The 21,884-nt window shown below is 38.6% G+C and overlaps 1 protein-coding gene across 2 annotated transcripts in view; it reads left to right on the plus strand.

The window, feature by feature from the left end:
• LOC136255729 (uncharacterized) overlaps positions 1 to 21,884 on the plus strand; it is a 172,953-nt gene that overhangs the window by 107,451 nt on the left and 43,618 nt on the right. The window lies entirely within an intron of this gene.

Here is a 21,884-nt window from a genome sequence, read left to right on the forward strand (position 1 = left end):
TTCTCCATTTTTCACAATTAGCATCTATTTGTTAAGCACATGTACCTAATATTTTGACGTGCAAACCTTCATGTGGAACATGAGTTCCATACTTCAGAAGATCGTTTCAGTCAGTAAGAATTGTGTAGTCCACATTATTATTAGCCATGTACCACATTAAGTTGACAAACCGAACATGGACACGAGTGATTTGCCTAATGTGTATGCCCCAAGTCCAAGAGCTGCGGGCGTACATATCAGGCAAATCATGAGTGCCCATGTTACAGCTAATATGTGTAACACTTCCATTTCAGGCTGATAGCTTTGATTCCAATACAAATGTAATCACTGGATTCTTTATATATGCATTCCCGAAAGATTCGATTATGGTTAGGCAGCAAGTAATGTTGTACTACAATTTTTTTTTAAATGGACAAGCCCTACAGATATTACAAAAAAAGTCATTTAGGGCAAATTTCGGGGAATTCACAAGTGTTTTAAGCTTTGTGCTGTTTAAAAACTAATCACAACATATACTAAAGACCTAAATGTGATAAGCTTCTTTATAGAGTGGTTAACTCATGTCATCCGTAATCAGGGCCGCCCACAGGGGGGGGGGGCAACTGGGGCATTTTGCCCCGGCCCCAGCCTGAAAGGGGCCCCAGGAGGCCCCATGAAGGGCCCCCTGAATACCTGTTTAAAAGATCGATATACTCTAATAGAGCAGTCAAATCTAAATACTCTAATAGAGCAGTCACAGTATTCTTCAGAGGAGCAGTGTAGCAAGCTTATAGATAAGGAGATATGGTTGGTGATGGGTAGTTATTGTCTTTGCCAGCAGGTTGTGACCTTTTTTTTTTTTTTTTTTTTTTGGTCTTCACCTTACAACTTGGGTCAAGGGCCCCACTTTAACTCTTTGCCCTGGGCCCCTTAATTTCTCTGGGCGGCCCTGTCCGTAATGTGGGCGTGCCCACATTAAAAAATGTGCCATAATTCCTGTGAATGCACTGTAAGACTAGTTCTCACCTTCAAATAACATTTCCCAACTTGTAACACGGCAAGGATACTGAAAGACCTTCATTTGAGTGCTGCTTGTGGCAACACTTCAATTTGTGGTAGTCATAACATGAGCATTAATTTATTCCAACAATCGATTTCAGTCTTAGCTTGTATAAAACAAACAGAAGACGATACCACTACCTCATCCACATCAAGGCCATGCTTACTTTGATGAAAGTGGCTTGCTCTTTTGGAAGTGCAACTACTTTCCCAGGATATATTTCAATGTACACCGGTGTACTTTTAGATGTCTACCAGTAGAGGTGTACATGGCAAATGTATCCTCTGGGATTCCTTTGATCTGAGGTGTGAAAGTGTTACAGCTATAAAAATGGTATGGTATACAAAGGGACATGTGCTCATGCATACAAAAGAAGAGAGAGAGTAGTTTTGAGGGTTTTTCTAGAGAATTTGCATATAAAGCACAACAGACTAACAGCCTGTTTACACTACAGGTTACTCTGGATGAGATCGCTTCAGTTCGATCCAGATCGATTTTTAGCCCCATTTAAACTACGAAGGCCAAGCTCACTCCAATCACCAAAAAAACTTTTACCCACAATCATAATTTTCATCAAAGTAGAAATTGTTGATGGAGTTAAAGGATTTGTGTGCTCTGTTATCGTAAGGTTAATACGCATGATAAAGTTTTCAGCGTTGGCGACAACCTCTCAGTTATGTGGAGTTGGTTAATTGTTTATTAGCACATGTACCTGTTTGTTTCAGAGTCCTTTTGTTGTTCTTGAGGCTGTCTTTCCTTATCATCCCCTAAATATTTTGCTGTTGCTTCGTTTCATCTTTACAGTCGCCATTTTAGCTGTAGTTCTCCGTATCTTTATCCCGCTTATTAGAGCCAAATCGAACTGCTGGTTCGCAACTGTTTATACCGAGTGAGTAGAGCGAACTAGATCAAACCAGACCCACATCCCTAGCAGGTCCATTTCAGAGCGGTTCAACACAATTCGGTTCAATATGGTACACATTTACACTGACTTGGAAATCGCTCTGATTCGAGTTAGTTCAAACTAGATGGATAGTGTAAACAAGCTGTAATGGTTATAAAGTGGTTGAGACTACACTTCTGTGGTTTAATCAAGGAAGGAATACATCTGTACCATCATTTTGGCACCCGATGCTGATTATAGAAGTCTTCAAAGAGGTATCATTGCAACTGTTTTTGTTTTGAAATTTCCTGATTCTTAAGTTGTGATCCTATCATTTCAGGTTGTTATGAGGTTTTAGTGTCCATCTTTATTTTTAATGTGTTTGCTGCTGTATAGTGTGTTATTTTTGAGACTGAAAATCAGAAGAGGCAAAATCTGAATTTCAAATGTTTTAAATTTCAAAGAATGTTTATTTTGATATCTGTGTGATTTCAGGATCACAAATTATGAAAGATACACATACATGCTTACCAGCAATTGACTTAATGATAGAATAATCCCCAGTGGAGAGAAGGATGGCTCTCAAGTGGAGCAAATTCTAATCAGCCACTGGTTTGATGATGCCTATGCTAGAATTGCAGCAGACTAGTGATATGCAATGTGTGACATATATCGGTATATCATGATAAAAAAAATTATATCATGATATGATATAAAACTATATAAGCCTAGGTATAGATTTTAGCTATAACTAGAGTAAAATGTATCTGAAATGTCACTGTACACCAGTTGTACTTTTTTATAAAACAGCTTGCAATGTTATATGTTAGTCATGTACCATGCTTTATTGTACTTCTAGTACATCAGTGCTACAAGTGTTATCAGTGTAAATACACAAGCTGAGTGATGAGTTTATATATCACGATATATATATATCGTATCATGATATATTGTGTGCAATAATCATGATAGGAAAATATCCTATATCACACACCACTATACAGCTGACAGCATCAAAATCCAACAATGGCAGATCTGGATCAGCTGTTTACTGGCTGTTGATGCAGTAATGAACTATCACAATCACTAACACCACAAGCAATTATGTACACAATATATTTGCACATGGAGGCAAGTTACTTTGAGTTGTGGGAATTCATTTTCTATGAACAGCATGCAGGTCTTGGAATTTATTTTCAAAAAGAAGAGTCTCTTCATAATAAAAACCCTTTGAAAATTACCTGCTATACAGTATTCCTAGTATGGATAGAGATACCACACCAACAGTTTACTCTAATATAAGACACACATGCTACTCTACATACAATATACTAATCCTAATATAACAGCACACAATCTTAAGTCTTCAGTTCCATTTTGTTAGGTTAGATTAATCCAAAGGCTGCAGCTCATGTTGCTGTCAGACATTCAGTGTTGGCCACTGTAAAGCTTTAATCATAATAATTACATAACCAAGTTATAATAATAATTAAAAGTGACATCATATATAAATAATTAAGTAATGTACAGCGAAACTACTTAGCACACACACAAATACTGAACGGGAATGTGTTAGACCATAGTAGAACAGGAAAAATAAAAAGGGTTTTTTTTTTCTTCTGTGCCTTCATTATTGAATAGAGTTTTCCATATAACACCATCTCTTTTCAGTTCCTGGCAACCAGCTCAAACACAAAACACATTAGTCACCACTCATAAAACCCGTGTGCGTGCCTAGTAGCTAGTAAGCCCCAAAGCCAGCCTATGGCCAGCTTTAGGCTATACAAAATGAAGTGATATCTGATCCACAACAGCCAAGCTGTAAAAAACAAGTGGCCGGAAAAAGGCTATGGTGAAAAAATATGTGAAATCCAAGTGGCAGCCAAGAAAAGGCTGTGATGGTAGGTTAATGGTAAAAATTTTAATAACGACAATTCAGGTGAGTTTTGTGCCAATACCAAGTAGCACCAAATTCACCTGAATTGTTAAAAATTTTACCATTAACCTACCATCACAGCCATTTCTTGGCCGCCACCTTGGATTCACATCTTTTTTCACCATAGCCTTTTTGGAGGCCACACTCTTTTTTTTACAGTTTAGCTGTTTTGGATTAGATATCACTTCTTTTTGTATAGCCCAAAATAGGCCGGTTTTGGGGCCTTTTAACCTATCTTCTTTTTTTTTACCACAGGAAGCAGAAAAGGATTTAACCATAATCAAGATTTAAAGCAGATTTTTAATACTTTAACTGTTTTTGATTTTATCAGTAATTATACAAACTATATATATATATATATATGTATATGTAATAGGATGGATGGCTGTGGTATTCGGGATTAATAGTGCGAGCATTGTAAACAGGAAGGAGTAAAATAGTGCGAGGCAAAGCCGAGCACTATTTCCTTCCTGTTTATAATGCGAGAACTATTAATCCCGAATACCACAGCCATCCGTCCTATTGCAAATTAATCTGACAACCATAGCAACTGTTACTAGGCAACAGAAATTCAAAAAATAACCACCGCAAAAGATCAATCACACTTAGTAACCGTTACCTAGCAACCGTTGCTAAGGTCTCAAAATGACTTTTACCAAAGCAATGGTTACCTAGCAACCATTTCTAAGCAACCATATTGTTGTTATGCCTTGGGCATGTATCACTATGGTAGCAATAGTTGTCAAGTTGGACATTTACTTCTAATATAAACACACCACACTATTTTAGCCAATCAAATTAGTATTATAGATTTTTGTCAAGGGACCTTGACAAACAAGTGTAATACTAATTCTATTGCCAAATCACTTGACATATTTCAATATAATACGTCAAGCTGCTATTGAGAGTATTATACTGTTGGATTAATATATATATACAGTGGAACCTGTGTTACGGTCACCTGGATTAAGCGGTCACCTCTGCATAACGGCCATGGTCACGAGGTCCCAAATATTTTCCCATACAAATGTATGTATTGTGGTCTGCATTAAGCGGTCACCTGTCTAACGCGTATAACGGCCAGCCAACAATTTGCCTATGAATCACTGTATACATAACTTTCTCCTTCGTATAACGGTCGCTACCTTTTATGGTGGCTTGTTAAGCCAATTTCCTGGTACCACGGCACTGTTTCAATTAATGCGCAATTATCACACTTCCTGCCTTTCAATGAATACTATATAATCAATCAGGCATTATTGCTTAAGCGTATTCAATAGCTATAACCAACATTCATAGACTCACCTTACCCTTTCTGTACTAAATATTCAGACTGTGTTGCGGTTGGCGCGAGCCTCTTAATAATAATTACTCATTTATTACGGTCTTAGCCACTAAAATGCTGCTGACCACCTTATGCAGGTTTTCTCTATAACAGCCACCTGTATATAAAGGCCAGATATATCTGGTCCCAAGGTGACCATTATAGACAGGTTCCACTGTATATATATATATCTAATCCAAAACAGCCAGCTGTAAAAAAAGTGTGCGGCCCTCAAAAAGGCTATGGTGAAAAAAGATGTGAAATCCAACGTGGCGGCCAAGAAATGGCTGTGATGGTAGGTTAATGGTAAAAATTTTAATAACAACAATTCAGGTGAATTTTTGTGCCGCTTGGTCTTGGCAAAAAATTCATCTAAATTGCCGTTATTAAAATTTTTACCATTAACCTACCATCACAGCCATTTCTTGGCCGCCACCTTGGATTTCACATCTTTTTTCACCATAGCCTTTTTGAGGGCCACACACTTTTTTTACAGCTGGCTGTTTTGGATTAGATTTCACTTCTTTTTGTATTTGTATACCCCAAAGCCAGCCTATCCAGCCATAGGCCGGCTTTGGGACTTTTTAAACCTGTCTTTTTTTCTTTTCCACAGGAAGAAGAAAAGATGAAGCAGATGTACTTTAAATATTTCTGATTTTATCAGTAAATGTACAAATTATATATATTTATTACAGAACTCTCCATGGTGGTTTCTTTGTGACTGAACACTCTACAAAGTGACTTCTTCTTGCTGCTCTCTCTATTGGGTGAATTGTTTGTAGCTGAACAATATACAAGTAACTTCTTCTAGTTGATCTCTCTACAGGGTGGTTTGTTGGTAGCTGAATTCTGTGCAGGTGATTTGTTTGCAGCTGAGCTCTTTACTGAATGGTTTCTTTGTAGCTGAACTCTCTACAAGGTAGCTTCTTCTAACTGATCTTTCTACAGGGCAATTTGTTTGTGGCTGAATTTTCTACAGGGTGATTTCTTTGCAGCTGAGCTCTCTACATGGTGGTTTCTTTGTAACTGAACTCTCTACAAGGTAATTTCTTCTAGCTGATCTCTCTACAGGGAGATTTGTTTGTAGCTGAACTCTATACAGGTGATTTGTTTGCAGCTGAACTCTCTACATGATGGTTTCTTTGTAGCTGAACTCTCTACAAGGTGACTTCTTCTAGCTGACCTTTCTACAGGGAGATTTGTTTGTAGCTGAACTCTCTACAGGTGATTTGTTTGCAGCTGAACTCTTTACATGATGGCTTCTTTGTAGCTGAACTCTCCACAAGGTAACTTCTTCTAGTTGATCTCTCTACAGAGAGATTTGTTTGTAGCTGAACTCTGTACAGGTGATTTGTTTGCAGCTGAACTCTCTACATGATGGTTTCTTTGTAGCTGAACTCTCCACAAGGTAACTTCTTCTAGCTGATCTTTCTACAGGGTGATTTGTTTGTAGCTGAACTCTCTACAAGGAAACTTCTTCTAGCTGATCTCTCTACAGGGAGATTTGTTTGTAGCTGAACTCTATACAGGTGATTTGTTTGCAGCTGAACTCTCTACATGATGGTTTCTTTGTAGCTGAACTCTCTACAAGGTAACTTCTTCTAGCTGATCTCTCTACAGAGAGATTTGTTTGTAGCTGAACTCTCTACAGGTGATTTGTTTGCACCTTAACTCTCTACATGATGGTTTCTTTGTAGCTGAACTCTCCACAAGGTAACTTCTTCTAGCTGATCTCTCTACAGGGAGATTTGTTTGTAGCTGAACTCTATACAGGTGATTTGTTTGCAGCTGAACTCTTTACATGATGGTTTCTTTGTAGCTGAACTCTCTACAAGGTAACTTCTTCTAGCTGATCTTTCTACAGGGTGATTTGTTTGTAGCTGAACTCTCTACAAGGAAACTTCTTCTAGCTGATCTCTCTACAGGGAGATTTGTTTGTAGCTGAACTCTATACAGGTGATTTGATTGCAGCTGAACTCTCTACATGATGGTTTCTTTGTAGCTGAACTCTCAACAAGGTAACTTCTTCTAGCTGATCTCTCTACAGAGAGATTTGTTTGTAGCTGAACTCTCTACAGGTGATTTGTTTGCACCTCAACTCTCTACATGATGGTTTCTTTGTAGCTGAACTCTCCACAAGGTAACTTCTTCTAGCTGATCTCTCTACAGGGAGATTTGTTTGTAGCTGAACTCTATACAGGTGATTTGTTTGCAGCTGAACTCTTTACATGATGGTTTCTTTGTAGCTGAACTCTCTACAAGGTAACTTCTTCTAGCTGATCTCTCTACAGAGAGATTTGTTTGTAGCTGAACTCTATACAGGTGATTTGTTTGCAGCTGAACTCTTTACATGATGGTTTCTTTGTAGCTAAACTCTCTACAAGGTAACTTCTTCTAGCTGATCTCTCTACAGGGAGATTTGTTTGTAGCTGAAATCTATACAGGTGATTTGTTTGCAGCTGAACTCTCTACATGATGGTTCTTTGTAGCTGAACTCTCTACAAGGTGACTTCTTCTAGCTGACCTTTCTATAGGGAGATTTGTTTGTAGCTGAACTCTCTACAGGGTGATTTTTTTTTGTAGCTGAACTTTCTACATACAAAGTGACTTGCTCTAACTGGTCTCTCTACAGGATGACTTGTTTCTAGCTGAACTCTACCGGGTGATCTGTTCATAGCTGAACTCTCTACAGGATGATTTGTTTACAGCTGAACTATCTACATGGTGGTTTCTTTGCAGCTGAATTCTCTACAAGGTGACTTCTTCTAGCTGAACTCTATAGGGTGATCTTCTCGTAGCTGAACTCTCTGCAGGGTGATTCGTTTGCAGCTGAACTTTCTACATGATGGTTTGTTCATAACTGAACACTCTACAAGGTAACCTCTTCTAGCTTATCTCTTTACAGGATAACTTGTTTCTAGCTGAACTCTCTACATGGTGATTTGTTGGTAGCTAAGCTCTCTACAATTCGATTTGTTTGCAGCTGAACTCTCTACATGGTGGTTTCTTTGTAGCTGAACTCTCTACAAGGTAGCTTCTTCTAGCTGATCTCTCTACAGGATGACTTGTTTCTAGCTGAACTCTCTATAGGGTGATCCTTTCGTAGCTGAACTCTCTACAGGGTGATTTGTTTGCAGCTGAAGTCTCTACATGATGGTTTGTTTGCAGCTGAACTCTCTACAAGGTAACTTCTTCTAGTTGATTTCTCTACAGGGTGACTTGTTTCTAGCTGATCTCTCTACAGGGTGATTTGTTTGTAGCTGAACTCTGTACAGTTTGATTTTGTTTGCAGTTGAACTTTCTACATGGTTGTTTCTTTGTAGCTGAACTCTCTACAAGGTAACTTCTTCTAGTTGATCTCTCTACAGGATGACTTGTTTCTAGCTGAACTCTCAACAGGATGATCTGTTCATAGCTGAATTCTCTACATGGTAGTTTCTTTGTAGCTAAACTCTTTACAAGGTGACTTCTTCTAGCTGATCTCTCTATAGGGTGATTTGTTTGTAGCTGAACTATCTGCAGGGTGATTTGAACTCTCTACAAGGTGATGTTTTCTAGTTGATCTCTCTACTCAGTCTGGATGACTTGTTTCTAGCTGAACTCTCTACAGTGTCATCTGTTACGTTTCTACCTGATCTCTCTATAGAGTTATATCTTGTTTGTATAGCTGAATTCTTTTACATGGTGGTTTTTTGATTGGTTGCTGAACTCTCTCTCCACGGTGACTTGTTTGTACTACAGAGTGACTTGTTTGTAGCTGAACTCCCTACAGAGTGACTTACTTGTAGCTGAACATTGCATAAAGTAACTTGTTTGTAGCTGATCTAGATGAACTCTCTACTAGGTAGCTTTTTTTGTAGCTGAACCCTTTACGCAGTGACTTGTTTGTAGCTGAATTCTCTACAAGGTGACTTGTTTATAGTTGAATTCTCTTCAGTGTGACTTATAATGTTCTGAATCTCTACAGTAACATATTTGTAGCTGAACTCTCTACAGGATGACTTACTTGTAGCTGAATTGTCTATAAGATTAACTGTTTGTAGCTGAACTCCCTACAGAATAACTTGCAATGCCAAAGAAATTCTATAATGGAGTAAGTTATAAACGTAGCTGAATGCTTTATTAGGGTGACTGTTCTATTAGAGTATCTCGATCTCGCATATGCTACACGTAGTTGGCTTTGGAATCATAACTCAGTGGTTTGTAATCCGATTCTTCTGTACTACTGCAAGGACTTTCTATGATAATTATTCCAGCTACACACCGATTTTCAGCTCACTGTTCTAAGCGGTTTGGCTGGTAGGCATGAAAACTAATAGTTTTTTTATTCATAAAAGTCGATCGCGTAATTGTGACATAGGTTGGGTTTTGTGTCATATCTCGATGGCCTTTAACTGGATTCCTTTCAAACCACAAAAAGGCACTCCTACGATAGTTACTCCATCTACATAGCAATTTTCAGCTCATTCCTTCAAGCGGTTTACCCTGTGGGCGTGACAGACCTTCGACCTTATTTTACGCAGATAATCGGTCATAACTCCGTGAATGTTCATCGGATTCCTACCAAACTTGGTACTGAGATTCGCCTTAATGAGCCCTTTAAGTGTGCCAAATTTCAGCCCGATCCAAGCACGCATTCGTGTTTTATTGCGGATTTTGCAAAGTGTGCGAAAAGAAGAAGAAGAAGTAGAAGAAGAAGAAGAAAAAAATGAAGAAAAAAAACCCAAACTTTGGCCGCTCGTATCTCGGAAATGGCTGGAGCGATTTTCTTCAAATTTGGTATGTGGACTCCCCTACCTCGCCGGCATTTCTGTAGCAACTTTGGTTTTAATAGGATAAGGAATCACGGAGCTACAAAGGTGTGAAAATCGCGTTTACTTTCTTCCTGTAAATATACTCATGGTGTGGCACGCCGGCTACTTGGGCCGCACGACACACTACCGTGTGTCTTGATATATATATATATATATATATATATACAAGTATAAGAAATTGGAATTTTAAATTAGATTAGGTACAATGTATAATGCTGCAATAAAAAGTACTGAAACAAGCTGGATTGGAGTAGTACGTAATGTCCAAATACTGTAAAACAAAAAGAAGTGAATATCCCTACTGTGCATTGAGTGTAGCACAGTAGGGATATTCACTTCTTATTGTTTTACAGTATTTGGACATTACATACTACTCCAATCCAGCTTGTTTCAGTACTTTTTATTGCAGCATTATACATTGTCCCTAATCTAATTTAAAATTCCCATTTTTTTCTTATACTTGTTTGTGAAGTTTTTTTGCAAGCTCATGACCACTAAATATCTGCTGAGTTACTCACACTAGATTATGACTTGTACAATAACAACTGATCAGTGGGCGTGGCTCTACATAAGCCTGCACACAATAATGGATGTGGTCCATAGAGCTGTACCGATAATTGGATCGGCCAAAATATCGGCCACTGATATGGCAATTTTTACCAATATCGGCATCGGTGCAGAACAGTACGAGGACCGATATCGCTACCGATATTTATACAGCAATAGTTTGTACATAAACTGATTATAATATTAATTTTCTACATTATCCATGTGGCTGTTCAGTAGCAGTGGCTTATATTTATTGTTCACTGCCGGTACAGCAAGCGCTACGCTACGAGAAGCCATACAAATACACACGATTCTAGTGTTTGTTGCTGGAAAGCTTATCAGTCTTAAATAAATGAAGCAGTTATATATATATATAGTACCTTTGTAATATAAAAGAACAGTCACAAGAAAACCTACTGTACCAGCCTTCACACAAGCCAATAAAATACGGAGTAATGCAGAAATATCCATTTAAGGCTCCATGGGAGTATGCATAAAAATGTTTGTGGGTGCCTAATTGTCTGGATTGCACAGTAGAAACCCAAGCCGCTATTACCACAGGCATAGAGTGAGCAATGAATATATCCACATGTTGTTGTAGAGTAGGTAACTGTACACTTTTGCACAGATTAACTATGACTTTGTTTGTAATGCAAATATCGGATCGACTATCGGTTATCGGCTTCTTTTGGTGGTATCCATATCGGATATCGGTACATGCCAAAATCCCATATCGGTACAGCTCTAGATGTGGCTTCGTGCATATCTACATGGGCGTGACTACCATATGTCTACAGACAGTAATTTACGTAAGTGGGCGTGGATTCGTGCATACCCACACACTGATGAATGGACATCGCTACCATATATCTACAGACTGTAATTTACATAAGTGGGCGTGGCTCACGAAAGAAGCAGAGCTACGCCATGACGTGTGGTAACACATCCACATTTAATTTAGTATGTAGGGTCAGACCCGAATAATCTGTAAAGCAGGACCTGGATGACCCGACTCATTGTTACTAATTAAACTATATTTATTGACTTACACATTGCTATATAGTTCGCCGTGAGTTGCTCTCTCTGATCGATATCAACAGCGAGTCTGACGTACGCGTGTGTTTTTGGTACAATCGGCGACCACGAGTATTCGAATAGTTTGATGCAATATACACTGGTGTGGAAGCCGTACTGTAGTCTATTAACACTCCGCGGTAGAACCTTGACTGATGGCCATGGTAAAGAAGGATAAAAGGTAAGACAATAGTGCAAGCATTGTATGTTTATCAATATACCAAAGGTTTTTTCTTAAGCGATCTAGAAACATTTCTGCAAAAGAATTAGGGCTGTAGCTGTAGCCAGTTTTCCGCTACGCTTGACTGAAGGCGTCAGGCAGGCAGGCAGTAGAAAATTCCATTGACTAAATTTTTTTTTTAATTCTGTAGCAACTTGACGGAAACGTTTCGGGTCGATCTGAAGACACTTTTGGGCTTGGTTTTACCCAACCAATACTGTCATGTCTTTGTGAGGAAAAATCGCGGCAGGTTTTGGGGTTATATTATATCATGGATCGCCCCCACACCTTCGATGTCCCTAATATACAGTACTATCGTACTGTATGATATATATATATATTATATACATAATTATATTTATTACATGCCTATTATTTCCTACAGGATAACTTGTTTGCAACTTATCTCTCTGCTGGGTGACTTGAAATGTAGGTGAGCTCTCTACAGGATTCTCTCTACAGGGTGGCTTGTTTCTAGCTGAACTCTCTATAGGGTTATCTGTTTGTAGTTGAACTCTCTACGGGTGACTTGTTTCTAGCTGAACTCTCTACAGGATGGTTTCTTTGTAGCTGATCTCTCTACAGGGCAACTTGTTTCTAGCTGAACTCTCCACAGGGTGATCTGTTCATGGCTGAACTCTCTACTGGGTGATTGAACTCTCTACAGGGTGGTTTCTTTGTAGCTGAACTCTCTACAAGGTAACTTCTTCTAGTTGATCTCTCTACAGGGTGACTTGTTTCTAGCTGATCTTTCTACAAGGTGAATTGTTTCCAGCTGAACTCTTCGGCGTTATCTGTTCATAGCTGAACTCTCTACAGGGTGATTTGTTTGCAGCTGAACTCTCTACATGATGGTTTCTTTGTAGCTGAACCCTCTACAAGGTGACTTCTTCTAGCTGACCTCTCTACAGGGTGACTTGTTTCTAGCCAATCTCTCTGCTGGGTGACATGTTTCTAGCTGAACTCTCTACAGGGTGATCCTTCTAGCTGATCTCTCTAAAGGATGACTTGTTTCTAGCTGAACTCTCTACAGGGTGATTTGTTTGTAGCTGAATTCTCTACAGGGCGGTTTCTTTGTAGCTGAACTCTCTAAAGGTAACTTTTTCTAGCTGATCTCTGACTTGTTTCTAGCTGAACTATCTGCAGGGTCATTTGTTTGTAGCTGAACTCTCTATAAGGTGATCCTTTTAGCTGATCTCTCTACAGTATGACTTGTTTCTAGCTGAACTCTCTACAAGGTGATCTGTTCATAGCTGAACTCTCTACAGGGTGACTTGTTTATAGTTGAACTCTCTTCAGTGTGACTTGTAATGTTCTGAATCTCTACAGCGATATATTTGTAGCTGAACTCTCTACAGGGTAACTTGTTTGTAGCTGAATTGTCTATAAGATTAACTTTTTGTAGCTGAACTCCCTGCAGAATAACTTGCAGTGTATATAATCTAATCAAAAACAGCCAAGCTGTAAAAAAAGGAGTGCGGCCCTTGAAAAGGCTATGGTGAAAAAAGATGTGAAATCCAAGGTGGCGGCCAAGAAATGGCTGTGATGGTAGGTTAATGGTAAAAATTTTAATAACGACAATTCAGTTGAATTTGATGCCAAGACCAAGTGGCACAAAATTCACCTGAATTGTTGTTATTAATATTTTTACCATTAACCTACCATCACAGCCATTTCTTGGCCGCCACCCTGGATTTCACATCTTTTTTCACCATGGCCTTTTTGGGGGCCGCACCTTTTTTTACAGCTTGGCTGTTTTTGATTAGATATCACTTCTTTTTGTATTTGTATACTGCAAAGCCAGCCTATGGGGCTTTTTTAACCCATGTGTTTTTTTTATTTACCACAGGAAGAAGAAGATTTTTAATATTTTCAATTATTTTTTTATTAGTAATTATACAAATTATAGACATATATTTATTACATGCCCATTATTCTCCACAGGATATTTTTTTAGCAGCTGATCTCTCTACTGGGTGACTTAAAATATAGCTGAACTATATACAGGATGGTTTCTTTGTAGCTGAACTCTCTACAAGGTGACCTCTTCTAGCTGATTTCTCTACAGGGTGATTTGTTTCTAGCTGAACTCTCTACAGGTTATTTGTTTGCAGCTAAACTCTCTACATCCATGGTGGTTTCTTTGTAGCTGAACTCTCTACATGATGGTTTCTTTGTAGCTGAACTCTCTACAAGGTGATTTCTTCTATAGCTGATCTTTCTACAGGGTGATTTGTTTGTAGCTGAACTCTCCACATGATGGTTTCTTTGTAGCTGAACTCTCTACAAGATGACTTCTTCTAGCTGAACTCTCTACAGGGTGATTTGTTTGTAGCTGAACTCTCCACATGATGGTTTCTTTGTAGCTGAACTCTCTACAAGGTGACCTCTTCTAGCTGATCTCTCTACAGGGCGATTTGTTTCTAGCTGAACTCTCTACAAGTGATTTGTTTGCAGCTAAACTCTCTACATGGTGCTTTCTTTGTAGCTGAACTCTCTACATGATGGTTTCTTTGTAGCTGAACTCTCTACAAGGTGACCTCTTCTAGCTGATTTCTCTACAGGGTGATTTGTTTCTAGCTGAACTCTCTACAGGTTATTTGTTTGCAGCTAAACTCTATACATCCATGGTGGTTCTTTGTAACTGAACTCTCTACATGATGGTTTCTTTGTAGATGAACTCTCTACGAGGTGACTTCTTCTAGCTGAACTCTCTACAAGGTGACTTCTTCTAGCTGAACTTTCTACATGATGGTTTCTTTGTAGCTGAACTCTCTACAAGGTGACTTCTTTTAGCTGATCCCTCTACAGGGCGATTTGCTTGCAGCTGAACTCTTTAGGTGGTGATTTCTTTGTAGCTGAACTCTCTACAAGGTGACCTCTTCTAGCTGATCTCTCTACAGGGTGATTTGTTTCTAGCTAAACTCTCTACAGGTGATTTGTTTGCAGCTAAACTCTCTACATGGTGCTTTCTTTGTAGCTGAACTCTCTACATAATGGTTTCTTTGTAGCTGAACTCTCTACAAGGTAACTTCTTCTAGCTGATCCCTCTACAGGGCGATTTGTTTGTTGCTGAATTCTCTACACGGTAATTTGTTTGATGCTGAACTCTCTACATGGCGATTTCTTTGTAGCTGAACTCTCTACAAGGTGACTGTTTCTAGCTGAACTCTATACAGAGTGATTTGTTTGCAGCTGAACTCTCTACATGATGGTTTCTTTGTAGCTGAACTCTCTATAAGGTGACCTCTTCTAGCTGAACTCTTTACGTTGTGTCTAGTTTCTAGCTGATCTCTCTACAGGGTGATTTGTTTGCAGCTTAAATCTCTACAGGGTTATTTGCTTGTAGCTGAACTCCTTACATTGTATCTAGTTTCTAGCTTATCTCCACAGGGTGATTTGTTTGTAGCTGATCTCTCTACAAGATGATTTGTGTGTAGCTGATCTCTCTGCAGGTTGATTTGTTTGTAACTGATCTCTCTTCAGGGCAATTTGTTTGTAGCTGAACTCTCTAAAGGGTGATTTGCTTGTAGCTGAACTCCTTACATTGTGTCTAGTTTCTAGCTGATCTCTCTACAGGGTGATTTGTTTGTAGCTGATCTCTCTGCAGGTTGATTTGTTTGTGGCTGAAGTCTCTACAGGGTGATTTGTTTCTAGCTGATCTCTCTACAGGGTGATTTTTTGTAGCTGATCTCTCTGCAAGTTGATTTGTTTGTAGTCAGTCTCTCTACAGGGTAATCTGTTTGTAGCTGAACTGTCTATAAGGTGATTTGTTTGTAGCTGATCTCTCTGCAGGTTGATTTGTTTTAGCTGAACTCTCTACAGGGTGATTTTTTTGTAGCTGATCTCTCTGCAGGTTGATTTGTTTCTAGCTGAAGTCTCTACAGTGTGATTTGTTTCTAGCTTATCTCTCTACAGGGTGATTTTTTGTAGCTGACCTCTCTTCAGGGTGATTTGTTTCTAGCTGATCACTCTACAGGTTGATTTGTTTGTAGCTGAAATCTCAACAGGGTGTATTGCTTGTAGCTGAACTACTTACATTGTGTCTAGTTTCTAGATGATCTCTCTACAGGGTGATTTGTTTGTAGTTGATCTCTCTGCACATTGATTTGTTTCTAGCTGAACTCTCTACAGGGTGATTTGTTTCTAGCTTATCTCTCTACAGGTTGATTTGTGTGTAACTGATCTCTCTACAAGCTAATTTGTTTGTAGCTGATCTCTCTGCAGGTTGATTTGTTTCTAGCTGATCTCTCTACAAATTGATTTGTTTGTTGCTGATCACTCTAAAAATTGATTTGTTTGTAGCTGAACTCTCTGCAAAGTGTTTTGTTTGTAGCTGATCTCTCTACAGGGTAATTTGTTTCTAGCTGAACTCTCTGCACAGTGACTTGTGTGTAGCTGAATTCTCTAGAGAGTGATTTAATTGTAGGTGAACTCTCTACAGGGTGCATGACTTGTTTATAGTTGAACTCTCTTCAGTGTGACTTGTAATGTTCTGAATCTCTACAGTGATATAATTGTAGCTTAACTCTCCACAGGGTGACTTGCTTCTTGCTGAACTGTCTATAAGATTAACTGTTTGCAGCTGAAGTCCCTACAGAATAACTTGTAATGTAATAGAATTCTATAATGGAGTAAATAAATTAGCTGAATGCTCTATTAGGGTGACTGTTCTATTAGAATATCTCGATCTCACATTTGCTACACGGAGTTGGCTTTCGAATCATAACTCAGTGGTTTGTAATCCAATTCTTCTATACTACTGCAAGGACTTTCTATGAAGATTATTCCAGCTATACACCGATTTTCAGCTCATTGCTCTTAGCGGTTTGCCTAGTAGGCGTAAAAAGGTTCCGTACAAAATTGCACTAAAAGGGGTTCATTTCCTACACTACTATAGGGGAGATTTAGCGCCACAAGCACTAAATCTTCCCTACAGTAATGTAGGAGATGAATTATGCTCAACACTAAATCTTCCCTACATTAGTGTAGGAACTATATTGTGCTCCAGGCACTAAATCTTCCCTACATTAGTGTAGGAGATGAATTGTGCTCAACACTAAATCTTCCCTACATTAGTGTAGGAACTATATTGTGCTCCAGGCACTAAATCTTCCCTACATTAGTGTAGGAGCTATATTGTGCTCCAGGCACTAAATCTTCCCTACATTAGTGTAGGAACTATATTGTGCTCAGGCACTAAATTCTATTGAAGTGATCATAGTGAATTGTTGCTGTTTTAGTTGCAATACTTCAACTGCTTGTACTTTATTTTCCATACAACCTCATAACAGCCTTCTACCTTTGATGCTAAGGCAGTAGTACCCTTTGATTCCTGGTATAACATATTGTAAACATGTGACTATGGGTTATAGTAGTTTACTTAGTTTTAAAAATGAGAGTTTAGTACTTCTTGTAAGTATGCATATTTATCACTATAGCAACTTCTTTGCATATAGGTCTGCTTCTTTCTTGGATACATATTTTAATGTTGCATGGAATCCCATGGTTGATTCTTGCTATGCGTATATACATAATAGTTATACGGGCACAATGTGGAGTCTATGAAATTTATAAACCCGAAGGCCCGGGCTGTAGCGCACGAGCGAAGCGAGGGCGCTACTAAGGGCCTGAGGGTTTATAAATTTCATAGACTCCACATTGTGCCCGTATAACTGCTTTAGACTCTATTTCACATTACACTCAGATTACTTACCTCATCCACGGCTGTTTCTGCTGTAGGCTCTGCAAAAGCGGCTGGTTTTCTTACGATAATACTAGCGTCATGGCAACTAGACGTCCTCACGTGACAAAATAATCGCGCTTGTTAAATCACCGCACGTGAACAACGCATAGCGATTGGACAAACCGGATTTTGAGCATATGTTATATTGTGCCTGAAGGCGTGGAGTATATTAGAAAACAAGGTGGAGTATATGAGATTTATTACCCATCCAAAACAGCCTAAATAGAGTCTAAATACAAATATAAATGGAGTTGCACTTATGGACCTTATCCATGATGTCACAAGACACATAAAGGCCAACATAGTTGGGACAGCAGGATTACGGTTACATAGAAACCATTTAAATTAACTAATACAAATTAGCATTTCATGAAATACTAATTACATAATAATACTAATTACATAATAATAGTAATTACTGCAAAATATGAAATGGTTACTAAGGAACGCTCAACTTGCAATATAGTTAAACCCACAAATGCATGAAGAGAAGTATAGCTTGGTTAACGTGTTTTCAAAGAAAACTATTCAGCCCTGGTTTTCATACACATACTAGCTGGACACGCCCTCAATTCCAACTCAAAGTGCTACGCTATTCCTAGTAACTCAGGAAGCTGGTAGTGTAGTTTTGTCATTTTTAAACACCCATAGAACCCACAACAAAACGTTCACAAAGTTTTAGAAAGCTGCCATGCCTAAACTGCCTTAGAGCAAGAGCAAAACTTACCTGACTATATAGGCGCTTAATACCGTACACTGGGAAACTTTGACGAATCAAACTGAATTCGTCAAAATTTATTTCGTCAACATAAAATAAGTGCCCAGGTTCTTATTGGTGATTTCAAACAATTCGTCAAAGTTTATTTCGTCAACTTTGCCTAAGAGCAGATTCATCAAAGCTTACCCTCGTCAAAGTTTGCCGGTGTACAGTATAGTTCTTATGCTGCCTCCATTTCTAACACATAGACTACTTTTGACACAAAACCATTAACTCACATGGGTGCAGACAGACACACATGTACACGCATGTACGTTTCTTTCTGGAAACAATTATAGTAAACCAGGCGTGCGCCCTTGACAGCCTGCAGTGCCAGGTGCATGCCTGCAAATTGCACGGGGAACAGTAGGGAAGAACAATCACACCTTGGGCCAAGATGGCAAGCTCTAACCAACAGATATGGTAATTATAACAAAAATCATAATCAGTCGAAAGGCACCTAGACATTTTTATTGCAATATGTATCTGTTGATATAGGCTGTAGCTATAATTGTTTAAATAATTTCTTCCATACATGCATGCATAAAGTTATAGACTTTAGCAAAAAAAAATCAAGCAAGTTATGAATATAAAGCGGTTGTATCCCAGTAACATATTTTAATTACCACCCAAGTCTGAGACTATGGGTGATAACCTACGATAATACCCTCAAATAAATTCAATTGAGTTATTGTACTAAAACCTTTAGGCAAAATAATCAATATAATCAATGTTTTTGATTTAGTCTAGATGCGCCAGTTAGGAAAGAGAGATTTTAATTTCCAATGGTGATGGTATTCGAGACTTCTTGCTTTGTGATGGAAACGGGGAAAAACATTTAGTCTCAAAACATTGCATCAGGTGTTTTCGCATTTCTTTTTGATCATAACAAAGAGTGGCGGGGTCGTCTCAACAAACATTAGTGATACGCAAAATGCAATTGCAAAGCAGCCACAGTCTTTGTTTCCCTTTTGAAGTTGAACTTGTGGAATTTTCACAATCCGGTTCCCATATAATGAATGCAATTGTTCGGCAAGAGTTGAGTTGACGCTTTTAGGTTGAAGAGAATCGTACAAATAAACTACGTTATCTCTGATGTGCGATAATGCCCAATGCTCACAAAAGTGGTGAAAAAAGAAAGACTTCTCTTCTGCTTCTTTTATCAATTCTGGTCGTGCATTGTTTAATATTCGTAAGCAGCATGAAGCTGCACGCTAGCAACTGACCAAGGTAGGAGACTGAGTAGCAATGCACTACCTGCTTTTATATGCAACACTGGGCATACTTGTAAGACTAGCTTTAAAACCAGTACAACTGGATAGTGGACTGGTATTACCAATTGTAAAATACCAACACCTTTCAAGGAGTAAACAGGACACAGAGAAATATTTTTAGCTAATACCAACACCTTTCTCTGCCAGACATGTCAACTAGCATTCAAGGAGTAAACAGGACACAGAGAAATATTTTTAGCTCTAAACAAGGTGGAGTGTTAATAATGAAGTATTATTTTATGAAGTATTATTTTATGCCTACAACAATGTAGGGAATAATTAGTGCTTCTTTGAACAATATTTTGCCTACTACATTGTAGGGAACATTTAGTGCACCTTAGCACTAAATCTTTCCTACATATAAGGGCAAGAAATAATATTTGAGTATAGTGCTTCATCCCACATGTATTATAGGGGAGATTTAGTGCTCAGTGGCACTAAATCTTGCCCATATATATAGGAACAAAAGTGCATTTAGTGCCATTTTATCTGGACCCGCGTAAAAACTAATACTTTTTTATTACTAAAAATTGATTGCGTAATTGTGACACAGGTTGGGTTTTGTGTCATATCTCCGTGGTCTTAATCTTGATTCCTTTCAAACCACCAAAAGGCACTCCTACGATGGTTACTCCATTTGCATAGCAATTTTCAACTCATTCCATGGAGTGGTTTACCCTGTAGGCGTGACAACAAATCGATCTTGTTTTACGCGAATAATCGGTCATAACTCCTGAACCATTCTTCGGATTTGCACCAAATTTGATGCTAGGATTCGCCTTTGGACTCCCTTTCTGCGTGCCAAATTTCAAGGCGATCGGAGCACGCATTTGCGTTTTACATCAATTTTTGCAAGTGTGCGAAAAGACGAAGAATAAGAAGAAAAAAAAACCAAGAAAAAAAACGAAACTTTGGCCACTCATATCTCGGAAATGGCTTGAGTGATTTCCTTCAAATTTGGAATGTAGACTCCCCTAGCTGGCGGGCAACTCTGCAGCAAATTTGGTTTCAATCGGATAAGCTATCACCGAGATACAAAAGTGTGAAAATGACGTTTTCTTTCTTCCTGTAAATATACTCACAGTGTGGCGCGCCGGCTTCTTGGGCCGCCCGACACACTACCGTGTGTCTTGATTCTATAATGGAGTAAGTTAAAAACATAGCTGAATGCTCTATTAGGGTGACTGTTCTACTAGAGTATCTCGATCTCGCATTTGCTACGTGTAGTTGGCTTTCGAACCTTAACTCAGTAAGTTGTAATCCGATTGTTCTGTACTACTGCAAGGACTTTCTACAATAATTATTCCAGCTACACACCGATTTTCAGCTCATTGCTGTAAGCGGTTTGCCTGGTAGGCGTGAAAACTAATAGTTTTTTTTATTCATAAAAATTGGTTGCATAATTGTGACACAGGTTGGGTTTTGTGTTGTATCTCGATGTCCTTTAACTGGATTCCTTTCAAACCACAAAAAGGTACTCCTACGATAGTTATTCCATCTACATAGCAATTCTCAGCTCATTTCTTCAAGGGGTTTACCCTGTGGGCATGACAGACCTTCGACCTTATTTTACGTAAATAATTGGTCATAACTCCATGAATGTTCATCAGATTCCTACCAAACTTGGCACTGAGAGCCGCTGTAATGAGCCCTTAAGTGTGCCAAATTTCAGCCCGATTGGAGCATGCATTTGTGTTTTATGGCAGATTTTGCAAAGTGTGCGAAAAGAAGTAGGAAAAAAATGAAGAAGAAAAAAAACCAAAACTTTGGCCACTCATATCTCGTAGAGCGATTTTCTTCAAATCTGGAATGTAGACTCCCCTACCTAGCCAGCACTTCTGTAGCAAATTTGGTTTCAATTGGATAAGGAATCACGGAGCTATAAAGGTGTGAAAATATGTAGCATTTCCATTCTTCCTGTTAACCTTTAAACGCGCATAAGCCTATATATAGGCAGATTATGCATGGTCTTGAAAACGCATAAGCCTATATATAGGCTTTTACGCATGGTTATAAACAAAGCGATGTAACTTTTGAAGCGTTTACCATATGGCTTTGTAACTTGTGCCATTCTACTCGTGATGTAATAAGTATTAAAATGATACCTATGGGTTTACCCTACGACCAAAGCATAAGACCAAAAATCGCCATGAAAATAATTTTCAACAACTAATCACAAAAAATATATTACATACCTTTAGAAAATGATCCATAACTCCTTGACAGTTCGTCTGATTTGCTTCAAACAAGTACTATTCGAATGGCCAT

Source organism: Dysidea avara, chromosome 5, assembly GCF_963678975.1.
Source record: "Dysidea avara chromosome 5, odDysAvar1.4, whole genome shotgun sequence".
Taxonomy (NCBI): Eukaryota; Metazoa; Porifera; class Demospongiae; order Dictyoceratida; family Dysideidae; genus Dysidea; species Dysidea avara.